Source organism: Chiloscyllium plagiosum, unplaced genomic scaffold (assembly GCF_037043375.1).
Source record: "Chiloscyllium plagiosum isolate Xiang-an unplaced genomic scaffold, Cpla_swu_hap1 HiC_scaffold_6, whole genome shotgun sequence".
In the NCBI taxonomy this organism is placed as follows: domain Eukaryota; kingdom Metazoa; phylum Chordata; class Chondrichthyes; order Orectolobiformes; family Hemiscylliidae; genus Chiloscyllium; species Chiloscyllium plagiosum.
The window spans coordinates 118,772,548-118,787,577 of NW_028270144.1; the positions used below are offsets into that span (position 1 = coordinate 118,772,548).

At 41.7% G+C, this 15,030-nt stretch overlaps 1 long non-coding RNA gene across 1 annotated transcript; it reads right to left on the reverse strand.

The window, feature by feature from the left end:
• Positions 1-2,955: 2,955 nt before the first annotated feature.
• On the reverse strand, positions 2,956-14,410 carry LOC148149845 (uncharacterized). Its single transcript, XR_015757490.1, has 3 exons — positions 10,321-14,410; positions 6,340-6,402; positions 2,956-3,898 (listed from the first exon to the last, which is right to left on the reverse strand). It is a non-coding gene; the product is annotated as an uncharacterized LOC148149845 (long non-coding RNA).
• Between the last annotated feature and the right edge of the window lie 620 nt (positions 14,411-15,030).

Here is a 15,030-nt window from a genome sequence, read left to right on the forward strand (position 1 = left end):
AGGGGGGCCCCATCGACTGCTCACATACAAGCCTCCAGAGCTGCACATATGTTGACCTCCAAATCTGCACGCACATGGCCGTATGGATGGCAAGGTGGCTCAGTAGTTAGCACTACTGCCTCTCAGCACTAGAGACCCGGGTATGATTCCTCTCTCAGGCAACTGTGTGGAGTTCGTATATTCTCCCTGCGTCCATGTGGGTTCCCTCTGGGCGCTCCAGTCCATGTGCAGGTTAGGTGGATTGACCGTGTGAAATTGATCAGTATCCAGGGATGTGTAAACTGGGTGGATTAAACATGGTAAACATCAGCTTACAAAGTAGGAGGTTAGGTGTGGGTGGGATGCTCTTCAGAGGGTCGGCACAGACTTGATGGGCTGAATGGCGTCTTCCCACCTTTATAGGGATTCTATGGCAGGAGGGGGTGGGGGGGGAGGGGAGAAATCTGGTCAATTATGCAGCTTGCTTGTCCATGCACAGATCCATACATTTCCACGGTAGCGCAGATTTTAAATTGTTTTTCTTTGATGTTATCACTAGATACAAGCTTTCGGCTCTAAGAAGAAATTGATGAGTTTCTTGTCAAACAAGGTGAATGTTCCGCCAATTCAGCTATTGAAACATCTGAACTCAGAGAAACAAGACATAACTGTTCAGAGACAGTACAAGAGTGATCTGGCCTTAGGATTTTATGGGTCAAGAGTTGCCATTTGCCCCTTACCCGCAGAGAGAAGCAGCAAACATTACCATGCTACCAAGCAAGGTCAGCGTTTTTCTCTCCACAGATGCTGCCAGACCTTTTAAGGTTCTCCTACAATTTCTGTTTTTATTGCACACCTCCTAAAACCGCAGTTGTTTTATTTATTCATTTACAGCCATTTAAAAGCCAACACCTTCAGTACTTCTAGAGCCTGAGAGTCCAAAACATCAAGTGGGCCCAAGGTCTGATGGGAGTGTGGTGCAGATCTCAGATAAAACTCAAGAGGCCGGCTGCCTGATGCCTGAGCTTGGAGCAAAGCCAAACAAGGAGAAAGTGAGAGCTGCAGGTGTTGGAGATTAGAGTCAAAAGTTGTGGTGCTGGAAAAGCACAGTCAGCCAGACAGCATCCAAGGAGCAGGAGAGTCAACGTTTCAAGCATTAGTTCTTTGTCAGGAATGGGTGGGGGTTGGGGGAGCGCAAAGTGGCTGAGAGATGAATGAGAGGGGGTGTAGAGAAGGTAGCTGGGAATGCGAAAGTTAGATGGAGGTGGGGGCTGATGGTGATAGGTTGGAATGGAGGGTGGAGCAGATGGGTGGGAAGGAAGACGGACAGTTAGCACAGTTCAAGAGGGTGGTGCCGAATTGGAAGACTGGATCTAGGATAAGGTAGGGGCAGGGCAAATGAAGAAACTGGTGAAATCGACATTGATCTCGTGTAGTTGGAGGGTGCCAAGGCGGAAGCGGAGTCGTTCTTCCTTCAGGCGTCGGCCCCATGTACTTGCTGACACCTTAATCATGGCTGGTACGTAAAAGAAATCATGGCTGTGATGCTTGGAGCTGAAGCTGCAAAACATATCAACAAAATTCCCCTCTCTGATAACACAGTTAAACAGTGAATTGATGACATATTAGCTGATAGTGAGGAGGTGCTGCAAGAGAAGCTAGCTGTGAGTACAAAGTGTGCCTTGAAGATTATCGAGTCCACCAATATAAGCAGATAGTACCAGCTGCTGGCCAACATTCAGTGTGTTGACAGGATCGCCGTTCATGAGAACGTCCTCTTTTGCTGTTTATCCCACTTGAAAAGGGGTAGGAAAGATTTACAAGAGTATTGCTGGGGCTCAAGGGTTTGAGCTATAGGGAGAGGCTGGTGTTCCTTCCCCTGCAGCGTCGGAAGCTGAGGGGAGACCTTACCGAAGTTTATAACATCATGAGGGGCATGGATAGGGTAAATAGACAAGGTCTTTTTCTTAGTGTAGGGGAAAATCCAAACCAAGAGGGCATAGGCTCAAAGTGAGCCAGGAAAGATTTAAAAGGGACTGAGGGGTAACTTTTTCACGCAGAGAGTGATGAGTGTATGGAATGAGCTGCCAGAGGTGGTGATGGAGGCTGGTATAATTACAACATTTAAAAGAAATCTGGATGGGTACATGAATAGGAAGGATTTACAGGTATGTGGGCCAAATGGGATGAGATTAATTTACAGTATTTGGCTACATTGCACATGTTGGATGATTGGCATTGGGAGGAGGGATGGGAGACAAGCAGCCAACAGAGGAAGGCAGCACTGAGAGTCACATGGCGGAGGCTTTGGGTTGGACAGTGATAAGGTGGTGAGGGGCTGGGTGGAGACCAGGAGTCAATGATAGTCAGCCTGCTGCTGATCTTTCATTTAATTTTGAAAGAATAAATTTTTTTTTTTAAACCAAACTATATTCAAGTCTCTCTGGAAAAGAAAGAACTTAGTCACATACATTTGCTGGTGAGGTAATAGCGCTAGTGAAAACTTTTGAAGTGCAAAGCCTCATGGATTATCTTCAAGTTAAATGCAGATAGGATAGGGGTATTTAAGGAACTTTTAAATAAGAGCATGAATATGCAAGGAACGGAGGGATATGGACCAAGGGAAGGCAGAAAGGATTTGTTTAATTTGGCGCCATGTTCGGCACAACATTGAGAGACAAAAGGCCCATTCCTGTGCTGTACAGTTCATTGTTAATGGGGACAGAATAAGACTGACAGAGTGGGAGAGGAATAAGAGGCAGTGAGGGGCTAAATGTCATAGAGATGGAGTGAGAAAGAGGGGAGAGATTACGAAGGAAAGGGATAAAAGTGTGGGACAGCAAAACAGGAGAGAGAAAGTGGAAAAACAGCTGTAAGAGAGAAATCACAGGCTGAAGTTCAACTCATTTCTGAGCCCCACTTCCATGTGAATTCCTCCCAGAGCAACACAAAATCATGCAATGCTGCAGATTTGGATTCATGACAAGTTTATTCAGCAAAATAAACCAATCTATTTACATGATACAATCTGAACATTTCAAAACACATAGTAAAAATGCAATTTCCATCTATCCCATCATCCTGTCAGTGGGAACTAGGGATAGCCAGTAAATGCTGGCCCAGACAGTGGAATCCCAACCACATCAACAAATATATTTTTAAAAAGTATCTGGAGTAAAAACAAATTCTCAGAACACCTCACATGGGCTCCAGAAAGAAGTAGGATGAGTAATTCCAAAATCTGAAGGGTGGGGTGAAATATATTGTTGAAAAGACAGGTGCGTTTATAATGAAACCAATCCATTACAACACACAGCTCTTTAAAACTCCCACTTTAAACCTCTGCTTCATTTTGCAAGGCTCTTCAAAAATCCATCCTTTCCTCATGTATAATCTTTTCAATCTCTTGGTTTTCCCCCAATTGTTTCCTCGTATCCCCCTTTTTTCTTCTTCCTCTTTGCAAAGTCTCATCACCCCCTGTGTAAGCTGCAGAGCTAATCTACCTCATGAAAAGGTACTATATAAATGCATTTTCTTTTACAGCAATCTAATATTTTTCCTTTTTACCCTCCTGCTTCCAAATTCATAACGTACAACCAAAGTTACGGATACCCTCTATATAGCTCGAAGCAATAGATAAAGTTGATTATACTAACAGGGGGAAGAATGACCACGATTTAAAGTTGGTCAAAGAAAATTTAAACACTTAAACTGGATTTTGTTTTTGGCTAATGAATGTTTATCGAAAACGTTACATAATGCCATGACAGTTAAATGGAAAAATACAGTGACATTTTAACAAACTAGGCTTTTGCTGCCAATTTGATATTCCAGTAATTTTACTGCAGGTCTATTAAAGCTGTGAAGTCAAGGTCGGTTTGGAGCACAGGGATTTTTGTGAAGTGCTTGTTATCCTGAGCTGTCAGATAAAGAAAAACATACTTAGCAAAAAACTTGTAAGCTTGAGTTTTACAAGATGGCAACGGAGAATAGGGACACAGTAATCACCAAATTTCACTCCAGTTGTGCGCAACAGATATTTAGTTTACCGTTACACTCAACTGTTTAAAATCCAAGTTTTGACATTAGAAGTCAAAATATGACTTCAAAAAGAAAATCAGAATTCAGAACTACTAGCAGCTGCATGTTGTCGAAATTCAGACTTGCAAACTGAAGTTAACCATACCGAAATGAGAGAGTAAAAGAAATAAAATTTGAATTAAACAATTGTCATTGCTGTAAAAACCCACCTGTTCACTAATGTCCTTCAAGGAAGGGTTCTGCTGCCCTTACCTGTTTGGCCTGTGTAGTGATTGAAACTAGGTGGATTTTTACCTCGTGATTGAAACTAGCTGGATGTTACTGACTGAGATCCTTGACTGTGGCCGTTAATCTGGGTGAGTCAGGGAGCCCTGGCTGACTGATATAGATAGGGGATTCTCCAACTCTATTTTGATTTAATCCCTGCCCTCCCCTTCACTGTCTGATCACGCAGCATTGCCCTTTGATGTGAAGTGCACTGCTTGTCACTGGCCACCCGGGTGTTTCCTTTCTTCCTGTTGGTGGAAATTTGAATAAAGACTCGTGCACCTTGTGTCTTTCACTGTGTCTCACACCTGCACACACACAACATGGGTGCTGGGGGAAAATATAAGCACTACCGCGGTTAGGTGGTAGTGTGGGGGTTAAAAGAAAAAAAAATAAACATGAGTAAAAAAAATAATAAATATGAGTAAAAACAAAAAAAAGGGATTCTCCAACTCTATATTGATTTAATCCCTGCCCTCCCCTTCACGGTCTGAGAAGGACACCGCTTGTCACTGGCCACTCAGGTGTTTCCTTTCTTCTTGGTGGTAAAATATAAATAAAGACTTGTACACTTGTTGCTTTTCACTGTGTCCGACACCTACACACACACGACATGGGTGCTGGGGAAAAATAAGTACTACTGATGTCAGGCCGTAGTGTGGTGAACAGAAAAAAAAGTAAAAAGAAAAATGAGTGTCAAAAAGAAAAACTGGGTGTTAAACATTCTGTTGACGGAGAGGTGCCTCTGAGGGAGATGGATCAGTGAGTGTGAAAGACTCTCCACTTCTCAAAAAAAAAGAGATTCAGAAAGTCTCCTGACTTTAGGGACTGATTCTGAGCTGGCTGGTCATAGCCAGTGTACTGTGCACACATAAATATAGGGTAACTTGGTGACGGGATACTGGCCTCTGTGCAGTTATTTCAGCCTGTATGTAACTTCACAGCCACAGCCAAGTGGCTGATTTTTAACTACCCTCCGAAATGGCCTGGCAAGCTATTCAGTTGAACCTAACTGCTAAAGACATTAAAAAAGATTGATACTGGACAGATCATCTGGCATTGGTCTCGGTAGAAACAGCAATGATGGGCTCAGCAAAGTCTTCCTTACTAACATCTGGAAGCTGGTAAAAAATTGGGAAAGCTACCCAACAGATTTGCCAAGCAACAGCATAGCTCTGTCATGGTCTCAGACCCTCTCCTTACAGACAATGTTCCAGATAGCACCATCACTGGCTCAGGATGCCTGGTCCAACTAGAAGTACAGCCCCAGCAGAGATGGCTGCACAGTGGTTTACATTCAGGAGGGAATTGCCCAAGGAATCCTCAACATGGACTCAGGACCCTATGAAATCTCAAGGCATCAGGTATGGAAACTTTCAGCTGATTACCCCAGTGTCATCCCCACCCACTCCCTTTGTGGACAAGTCAGTATCTTTCCATGTTGAGCACTACTTGGAGGAAGCACGGAGGGTGGCAAGGATGCTAAATGTGGGTGGGGAACATCAATGCTCACTAACAAGAGAGTGGCTTGGCAGCACCAATGCTGACCGAGTTGGTCAAGCCTTAAAGAACATAGTTGAGATGGAAGCAACAAGAGGGAAATATCGTACTTCACCTTATCCTTGCCAACCTGCATGTCACAAATGCATTTGTCCATGACAGTAATGATACAAGTGACTACCATACAGTCTATGTGGAGATAAAGTCCTGTCTTCATACTGAGGGTACCCTCTATTATGCTGTGATGCATCAGCACAATGCTAAATGGTATAAAGTTCAAACAGATCAAGCAGTTCAAGACTGAACACCCATGAAGTGCTGTGGGCCATCAACAGCAGGAAAATTATACTGAAACACAAAGTGTGGTCTTCCCCATTCTATCATTAGCATCAAGCCAGAAAATCAATTCTGGTTCAATGGAGAGTGCAGGAGCAGTGTTAGGTGTACCTAAAGGTAAGGTGTCACCTAGTGACGCTACAACACAGGATAACAGAATAAGCAGGGTTGGTAGACAGAGTAAGATGAGCCCAGAACCAACAGATCAGAACTAACCTCTGCAGTCCTACCATATCCAGTCACGAATGGATGTGTTGCCCGAGTCGAAGGACATCCATCCTAGGATAACCCAAACAAAAACACGCATAAGAATTCCTAGAAGCATGGCATTATCAGCACTGCTTCACCTGAGACTCACTAAAGATGTTACCTAGTAGGGTGACTAAAAGTCTGGAAATGAATTTTCCAGGTCAGCGAGCAAATCTACATCCAAAACCTCAACCAGAGTTACAAATCTTCTCAAAACCTGTGTTTTTGTTTTTGCCCCGTTTACTTATTACTTACTATCTATGCTACTTAACTCTGTGATCTGCCTGCATTGCTCGCAAGACAAAGCTTTCCACTGTGCCTCAGTACACGTGACAATAAATTCAATTCATTCATTCAAATCAACATTGGGCTTGAATATACTTAATGACCAGGTATTCAGAGCTCTCTATGCTGGATAATCTCAACTGCTCACAAGCTGTGGAATGAAGAAAAATACTTCCAATTATTTTGAGACCATGACCCTGGAAAGGAGAAATATTCCTCCAGCCTTTACCCTATCTAGCCTCTTAATAACTAGGTGTTTTAACTAGATCACCTCTTAATTTTCTTTTTTTTAATAGAAGACAACTCTAGCTCTCCATGAAGAGCATATCATAGAATCCCTACAGCATGGAAGCAGGCCATTTGACTCATCCTCTGAAGAGCATCCCACCCAGACTCTCCACCTTTATTCTAGTCCTGCAATCCTGCACATCCCTGGACAGTATGGGACATTTTCCATGGCCAATCTACCTAACCTGCACATCTTTGCACTGTGGGTGGGAACCAGTACACCCGGAGAAATCGAATGCAGACACGAGGAAAATATGTACTTTTCCTTTGATAAGACAGAAACTGCGCAGAAGAGATCTAGATGTGATCTCAAGACACAATGCCATTTTAACTAATACACACATCCTGCGAAATAATGTGTCATTGGGTAGACCAGCATTCCTTGCCCACCACTAATTGTTCTTGAGAAGGTAGCAGTAAGCTATGAGCTCATGTAGCATTAGTACACCCATTGGGCTCTTAGAAAATAGTTTCATCAACTCTCTCTCTCTCTACCTGTTCCCCTCAGCCTTTCCAAGCATTGCAGTTTTTGTTTCAGATTTCCAGCACCCACAGTATTGTGCTTTTGTGCTGTTAAATAGATCCAGGATTTAGACTCGTCAACAATGAAAGAAAGTGATATCGTCTCAAATTGAAGGTGGAGTTGCACGAGTTAGTTCCTAGTTCCCTTTTCTCCCCGGAATTCCCAGTTTAGAATGTGCTTTGGTTGAATGGTGGTGATGGGCGGGACCAAATGCCCATTAACCAATTCTAAATCTGTTTATATTTCAAACTCAGCTTTAATTGAGTAATAATCTTTTGTGTGCAACACTTTATCATGAACTTTTTGAAATTCCAACTGTCTCATCTATCCATCCTACTTGTTACAATCTCAGCAACCATTTCTTAGAAGCAGTTTCCTTTTCATACACCTGTGCTGACAATGGCCAGTCACATTATAGTTTAAGTGCTATTATCAAGTCTTCAGGCATGGATTTCAGCATTTTTCTGACTTCAGATTCCAGGCTAACTGATCTACTAGCCTGTTTTCTCTCTTTCCTTGCTTGAATCGGGTACATAGGATTTGAAGTTGCAAGCCCTTCACATCAAAATTCCTATAATTCAGTACAAATAGATTCTAAATTTACAGTTTAGATGGACATTGAGAATCGCCAATGTAGCAATGGGAAAACATATACTGATGCAGCCATGACTGATAAAATTACTTAGTGAAGCTCAAACTTCAGATATAAGATGCCTGCCTTAGGATGTACCTGATACTAGCACCCCGAAAACAGGAGAATTACTTCCTTCTGCAACACTAAAGATTTATTTTAATAAAAGCTATGGAACACCATTTAGGAAGACATTTCCTAACTCTTGTCATTGATTGGCCTTATAATGTCAGTGCGATGATTGTAATAGCATCCATATACCCCATTTGTTAAGAGAAATACAGGTGATGTTGCTGTATGACTGAATAGGAATGGTTTTATTGTCACATATTTTACAATGAGAAAAGCAGCAAAATACAATGAAAAGTTTTTCCACTGCCACCATCACCCAGCACCACCTAATAAATAAGGAAGAGAAATGACAAATAGCCCTTGAAAATAAACAAGCAACTCTTAAGAAAAAGTATGGGGTAGTAATCCAAAGTATTGAATAAGGCTCGAGGCAGCAGTGGCTCAGTGGTTAGCACTGCTGCCTCACTTCACCAGGGACCCAGGTTGGAATCCAGCCTTGAGCAACTGTCTGTGCAGAGTTTGCACATTCTCCCAGTGTCTGCATGGGTTTACTCCGGGTGCTCTAGTTTCCTCCCACAGATGTGCAGATCAGGTGTATTGGCCATGCTAAATTGCCCATAGTGTTCAGAGATGTGTAGATCAGATGCATTAGTCATGGAAAATGTCAAGTAATAGGGCAGGGAAATGGGTCAGGGTGGGATACTCTTCAGAGGATCACCGTGGACTTGTTGGGCCAAATGGCCTGTTTCCACAGTCAGGATTCTACCATAATAATCCATTGACATGAACACAAATTCTATCACGACAGCCTAGGAATTTAAATTCAGTTTGTTCAGTAATTTACCCGGAAGGGGAAAAAAAAAACTAGCAATGAGTAATGGTGATACATAACTACTGAATGCAACATGCATCTGGTTGACTAATGTCCTTTAGAGAAGGAAATTTGGCATCCTTTTCCAGTGTGGCGTATGCATGATTCCAGACCATTTGAAATGCTCAACCAAATCATTCCGTTATCAAGGCAGCTTGAGAAAAACTACAGAGTGGAGGTTCAACGGAGGAAAGTAAGAGATTTTATTGTAAACTCACTGAAGTTTCAAAGATGGCAAAAGTGTTTGTTTGAGGAAGGAAGAAGATATTATTGGTTACATCCATTATCCAACGATAGTAGCTCAGGTAAACCACTTAGATACCACATCCATGTGTGTGGCTTGATTTGTCATCACGTCTTAGACTTGCTGCAGAGAGTTCGACCCACTTTAATTTAGCATTACTTTGATATAATCAGATGCAAAACCAAAACTGCTGAGCATTAGAAGATAAGATTACAATGGGAAGGCTCCCTTAGACTAACATTTTACAGTAGTCGATTTGGCAGATGCCTAACATTGGCCTGCCATCTTAGCAACAATGCAACCTGGAAATATAAAGAAGAATTTGTTTTTTTTTTGAAAGAGTACAAACAAAACATTCCAAATGTTCTACCAAAGAGTGCATAGCGATCATAATCATCTTTAAGCTGCCCTTTAAATAACACATTATTCTGACTGGTACATGCACACAAAATTCAAAGGGAAGCACAGCAACTGCAGAAAGTGATCAGAAAGACTCATGAAATTTTGGCCTATCTTAACAGAAGTTGTAATACAAACGTGGCAGATGTTTCAATTGCATGTAGCCTTCATCAGACTCCATTTAGAATACTGCAGTTTTTTTACAATAAGTCTCAGGAAAGATGGATCAAGCTTTGATGGAGTTACAGTAGAGATTGCTAGAATGATACCAGGGCTTCAATTCAGGACTAACTAAAAGACTACAAGAGGCTGGATGAACTAATCTTGCTCCAACCTACCATTGGCTGGGTTAGAATTCTCTGACAATCATTGTGAATGCTAGCTGTTAAAGGGGCCCCACCATCATATCCTCAAGACAAGCAGCTTGAGGGGTTCCTGCAACTCAGGACATGTACATGTTTCATGTTCAAACTTTAACAGTAATCTACTTAAAAAAAAGTAAACTGTTTAGTTTCAGAGTTAAAATCATCTCTAGGTATGGAACTTGTTCACGATGTAGGCAAGTTCATTTTGCAATGTCATTGCTGCAGTAGCTGCCACACACTCACCACGTGAAAGACAATGCCATATTCTACCTTGTATTGGTCCAGCCAGCCATCACCACATCCTTGTGGCCTAGCCTCTCCACCAAGGAGAAGCCCCGAGCAGCAATTCCTTGGCGTCAGGAAAGACAAACAATCATTCTTAACCTCCTCTTTGGTGGTAAGAAAGCCTGCTCAAAAGAGTTTGAGATAGAGTCATAGAGATGCACAGTACGGAAACAGACCATTCGGTCCAACTTGTCCATGCCGACCAGAAATCACAATCCAATCTAGTCCCTTCTGCCAGCACCTGGCCCATATCCCTCCAAACTCTTCCTATTCATATACCCATCCAGATACCTTTTAAATGTTGCAATTGTACTAGTCTCCACCACTTCCTCTGGCAGCTCAGTCCATACATGTACCACCCTCTGTGTGAAAAAGTTGCCCCTTAAGTCTCTTTTATATCTTTCCCCTCTCACCGTAAACCTATGCCCTATAGTTCTGGACTCCCCCCCCACCCCAGGGAAAAGACCTTGTCTATTTATCCTATCCATGCCCCTCAATTTTGTAAACCTCTATAAGGTCACCCCTCAGCCTCTGACGCTCCAGGGAAAACAGCCCTAGCCTATTCAACCTCTCTCTCGAGCCCAAATCGTCCAACCCTGGCAACATCCTTGTAAATCTTTTCTGAACCCCTTCAAGTTTCACGATATCTTTCCAATAGGCAGGAGACCAGAATTGCACGTAATATTCCAGTGGCCTAACCAATGTCCTGTACAGCTGCAAAATGACCTCGCAACTGCCTTGAGCTCCAGAATGGTTGAAAAACTCAGTGATGGAACCTCCCGTGCCTTAGCAGAATTCACTTTTCACCTTGCTGTATCAATTTCATGTCTGTAAGTGACAGTATTTATAACTTGTCCATGGATTTTGTAGTTTGGAATGGCCTAACTCTTCTTATTCAGCTGGCTATATGAGGTGTACGCAGAGCTGTCAGTTCAGAAATTCTGCTCACCACGAGCATCTTTCTATTGGATTTCCTATTCTGGCATCGGGAATAGCTGACAATTTGGTCAGAGCTGAAAAGTCCGGGGTATTTCACCGTAACTAAGGTGCAAAGCAGCAAAGGAAGGAATTCCAAAATAAACAATTTGTACTACAGAAATCTCTGATCAGGAAGGGATGTATAGTATTGAAAATAGGGCAGTGCACAGCTGTAGGAACAATATGAAATGAAACGCTAGGTATAGATGACAACTACAGCACCTAGTTTTTTATATAGCTTTAATGATATGTCCCAAGATGCTTCAGATCAACATTATAAAACAAAATGTGAAACCAAACCACAAGGAAATTTTGGATCCGAAGATTAAAAGCAAAAGAGGGAGAGACTCAGAGGTGAAAGAAGACAATTCTGAACTTTCAGGCTAGGCAATGAAGGCATGGTTACCACCACAAATCAAAGCAGGTATTATTACAACATGCAGATGGGACTTTACATGGAAGCCACTGTGCAATTTTGTTCAGCTAATCAACAATAAAATTGCTCTGACAAGGGGTATCAGGAAGCAAGATAAGTCCAGTTACCAGGAATGTAAGTAGGACATTCAAGTCAGCTGAATTTTAAAAGTCACCTAACTGAACTTTTCTAATTGAGAAAAGGGAATTACTGCAAGTGACCTACGCACATTGCTGACAGCAAAGATCTCAACAAATTAAAGAGTAGGACTGAAAGTAAGCATAGTACATTCTTGACAAGTTTTATTTTAATTACTAACACTGGCGTCAACTTTTTAAAATCATTTAATGCATTAGTTAGAATAAAGGGAGACCAATTTGAGACTGAGATGAAGAATTTCTTCTCTCAGAGGGTTAAGTCTCTTTAGAACTCCTTGGCAGACAAAGATGTGGGGGCAGCATCTTTGGGTATATCTAAGGCCGAGGTGGATTGATTTTTGATCAGAAGGGGAATCCAGGGTAATGGGGAAAAGGGCAGGAAAATGAATGTGAGGAATGTCGGATCACACATGATCCTATTGAATTGCAGTGCAGGCTTGGTGTGCTCCAAAACATCCTCTGATACTTTGGTACAGGCCTCAGGCTAGTCTTCATTTCGTGAGAAACACTAGTCCCATCTCCACTATCACCCCCTAAAAGATCCTGCAGCACAGCATTGACACTATTCACCGGGTCTGAACGACAACTGCACTATTTCTATTTCATAGTCTTATCGGTAATGCTTGAAAGCCATTTCAGTACATTTTTTTCCACAAACCTGTTATGAATAGGAAGTTAATTCTCAATTCTAAAAACTAAACAGTAAATTGCAGACGTCCCCTTGTTAATTATGGGAATCTATCTAATCTATCTCTCTAAATACATAAAACGTCAAAAATACAACAAATGTGCAGAAAATGTCCAACACAAAAAATTGTCGGATAAGGTAAACATTGATATATATCTACCATTGTTACATTATTAGTCTTAAGTGCTAGAGGCTCTGATGAATTACCTGGAGGTGTTCCACAAATGTAGATTTTTTTTGGATTTTATATCTTTGCATGATAGAAAAAATGTTTTTGCTCTCTGCTGAACTAAGATTACATTAAAACTCACCTGGAATGCTGTTCCAACTTTGGAAACCAGTCTGCAAAGCTCTAAGTGCTTCACGCATAGTGCACTATTTCTGTCAGATGACAAAATTACCCGAAAAGTCAGCACAGTTCTTTGTGCATTTCCAATTCTCCAAACGCAATACTTGAGTCAAAGTGATGCTTGCTTTATAACTGAAAGGTGAGAATAAGATGGAATGGGGTGATACAAGTGAACACGATAGGATCCCTAAATATCTTGGAGACTAGTGTTATGTTTTCTCCTTGCTTTAATAAGTTTGGATTGTAACACACATCAGAATGTGAAAGAATTATTTGTAAATTAATGAAAATCTAGCAACATGATTAAAATAACCATGAATCCTGCATTTTTAAGTTGTGCTGCTCATATAAAATGATCCATTAATGATCAAAGCATTAGCTGTTATTTAACAAATTCCTCCCTATTGCATAATAAACCAACACAAGATGAGCACCAAATTAGATGATGTCCAGAGAAATTATAGCACTCAAGTAGTTCGACATCACCCAAAACAAAGCAGCATATACAACTGGGACACGCCATCCACTACCTTCAACATTTACTCCCTCCACCACCGAAGCACAGTGACAGCAATGAGTACCATCTACAAGAATCATTGCAATAACTTGCAAACTCCTCAAATAGCACCTTCCAAATGCATGACCTCTACCACCCAGAACCACAAGGGCAGCCACTTAATTGGAACAGCATAACTTGAAGATTCCCGCCCAAGTCACATGCCAGAAATAATTTGGAGTCACTTCGCTGTTTAATTACTCTCACTGGATCAAAATCATTGAACCCCATAATTGCAATATGAGTGTCGTGACACCTCAAGGACTGCAGTGGTTCAAGAAAGCAATACCACCCCATCTCCAGATCAATCAGGAATGAGTAATATATGCTGGCTGAGACAGTGATGCTCACTTTTTGTGAATGAATCAAACAAATTAGCTCATTCATATCAATTGAAATTACTCCTCACACCAGATAGCATTTACCTCATCCCTCCTCAAAAACACAGACTTTCCAGGTGAAGCAGCAATTTACCAGCACCTCATTCAATCTAGTCTACTGTTTTGCTGCTCAGAATGGGACTCCTCTATCCTGGGGAAACAAAACGCGAAACGGGTGACCATTTTGCAAAACACTTCTGCTTTGTCCATTAAAATGATACCAAATTTCCAGGTTCCAACACACCACAATGTTCCTATGCCAACATTCCTGTCTTTGGCTTGTTGCAGTGCTCCTGCAAAGTTCAGCACAAGCTGGAGAAACACCACCTTATTTTCCGCCTAGGTATGTTCCAAACCTCAAGACTCAACATTGAGTTTAACAATTTCAGATATGAACACCTTCCTCGGTGTTCAGTACCCAATCCCAGGTCCTGTGCTGTATGGGTTGTTCCCAGCACAGGCAAGCCATTTTCAACTATTCACACTTCTCGCTAGCACCTATTCAACATAAATCTCTCTTCCAGTTTATCAGCAGAAATCCCTCTGTCTTGTATTTTTTTCCCCTTTCTCGGCACTGTCTCCATTTACTTGACAAATTCCTTGCATTCTCTACCCCAAACCCCCCAACTCCCCAGTACGTACCCCCATACCCAATCACCAGCATGAATACCATTTCATAGTTGCTTTCAGTTCTGCCAAAAGGGTCATAGGATTCAAAACATCAACTTTAATTTCTTTCGACAGATGCTGCTGAATATCCCCAGTAATCTGTTTTTATTGCAAATTACTTTGGTATGGGGGAGGGGACTGACAACGGAAAATGGCCATTCATATTACTCTCATTGCACATTAGCTCTTCTTTCTCCATTGCTCAGGTGATACGCTGGGTGATTCTGGCTTAGGACACTCATTACGAGTGATACTATTCCATGACCAGATCAGACTAACATGCTTCTACTATTAAGACATTAAGGCTGACTTCTTTTTCCTTTTCTTCTTGCAGCGTTGCCACAAGGTTCTCAACGTCACCAACATTCACAAGACGGAAAATGCTTGATTCAAATAACGAGTCACTTAATCCTATCCTAGGAATTAACAGAACTTCTCTTAAGAATCAAAATATTGAATAATGTTAAGGCTCAACATGTGTATACAAGTATGATCACAACAC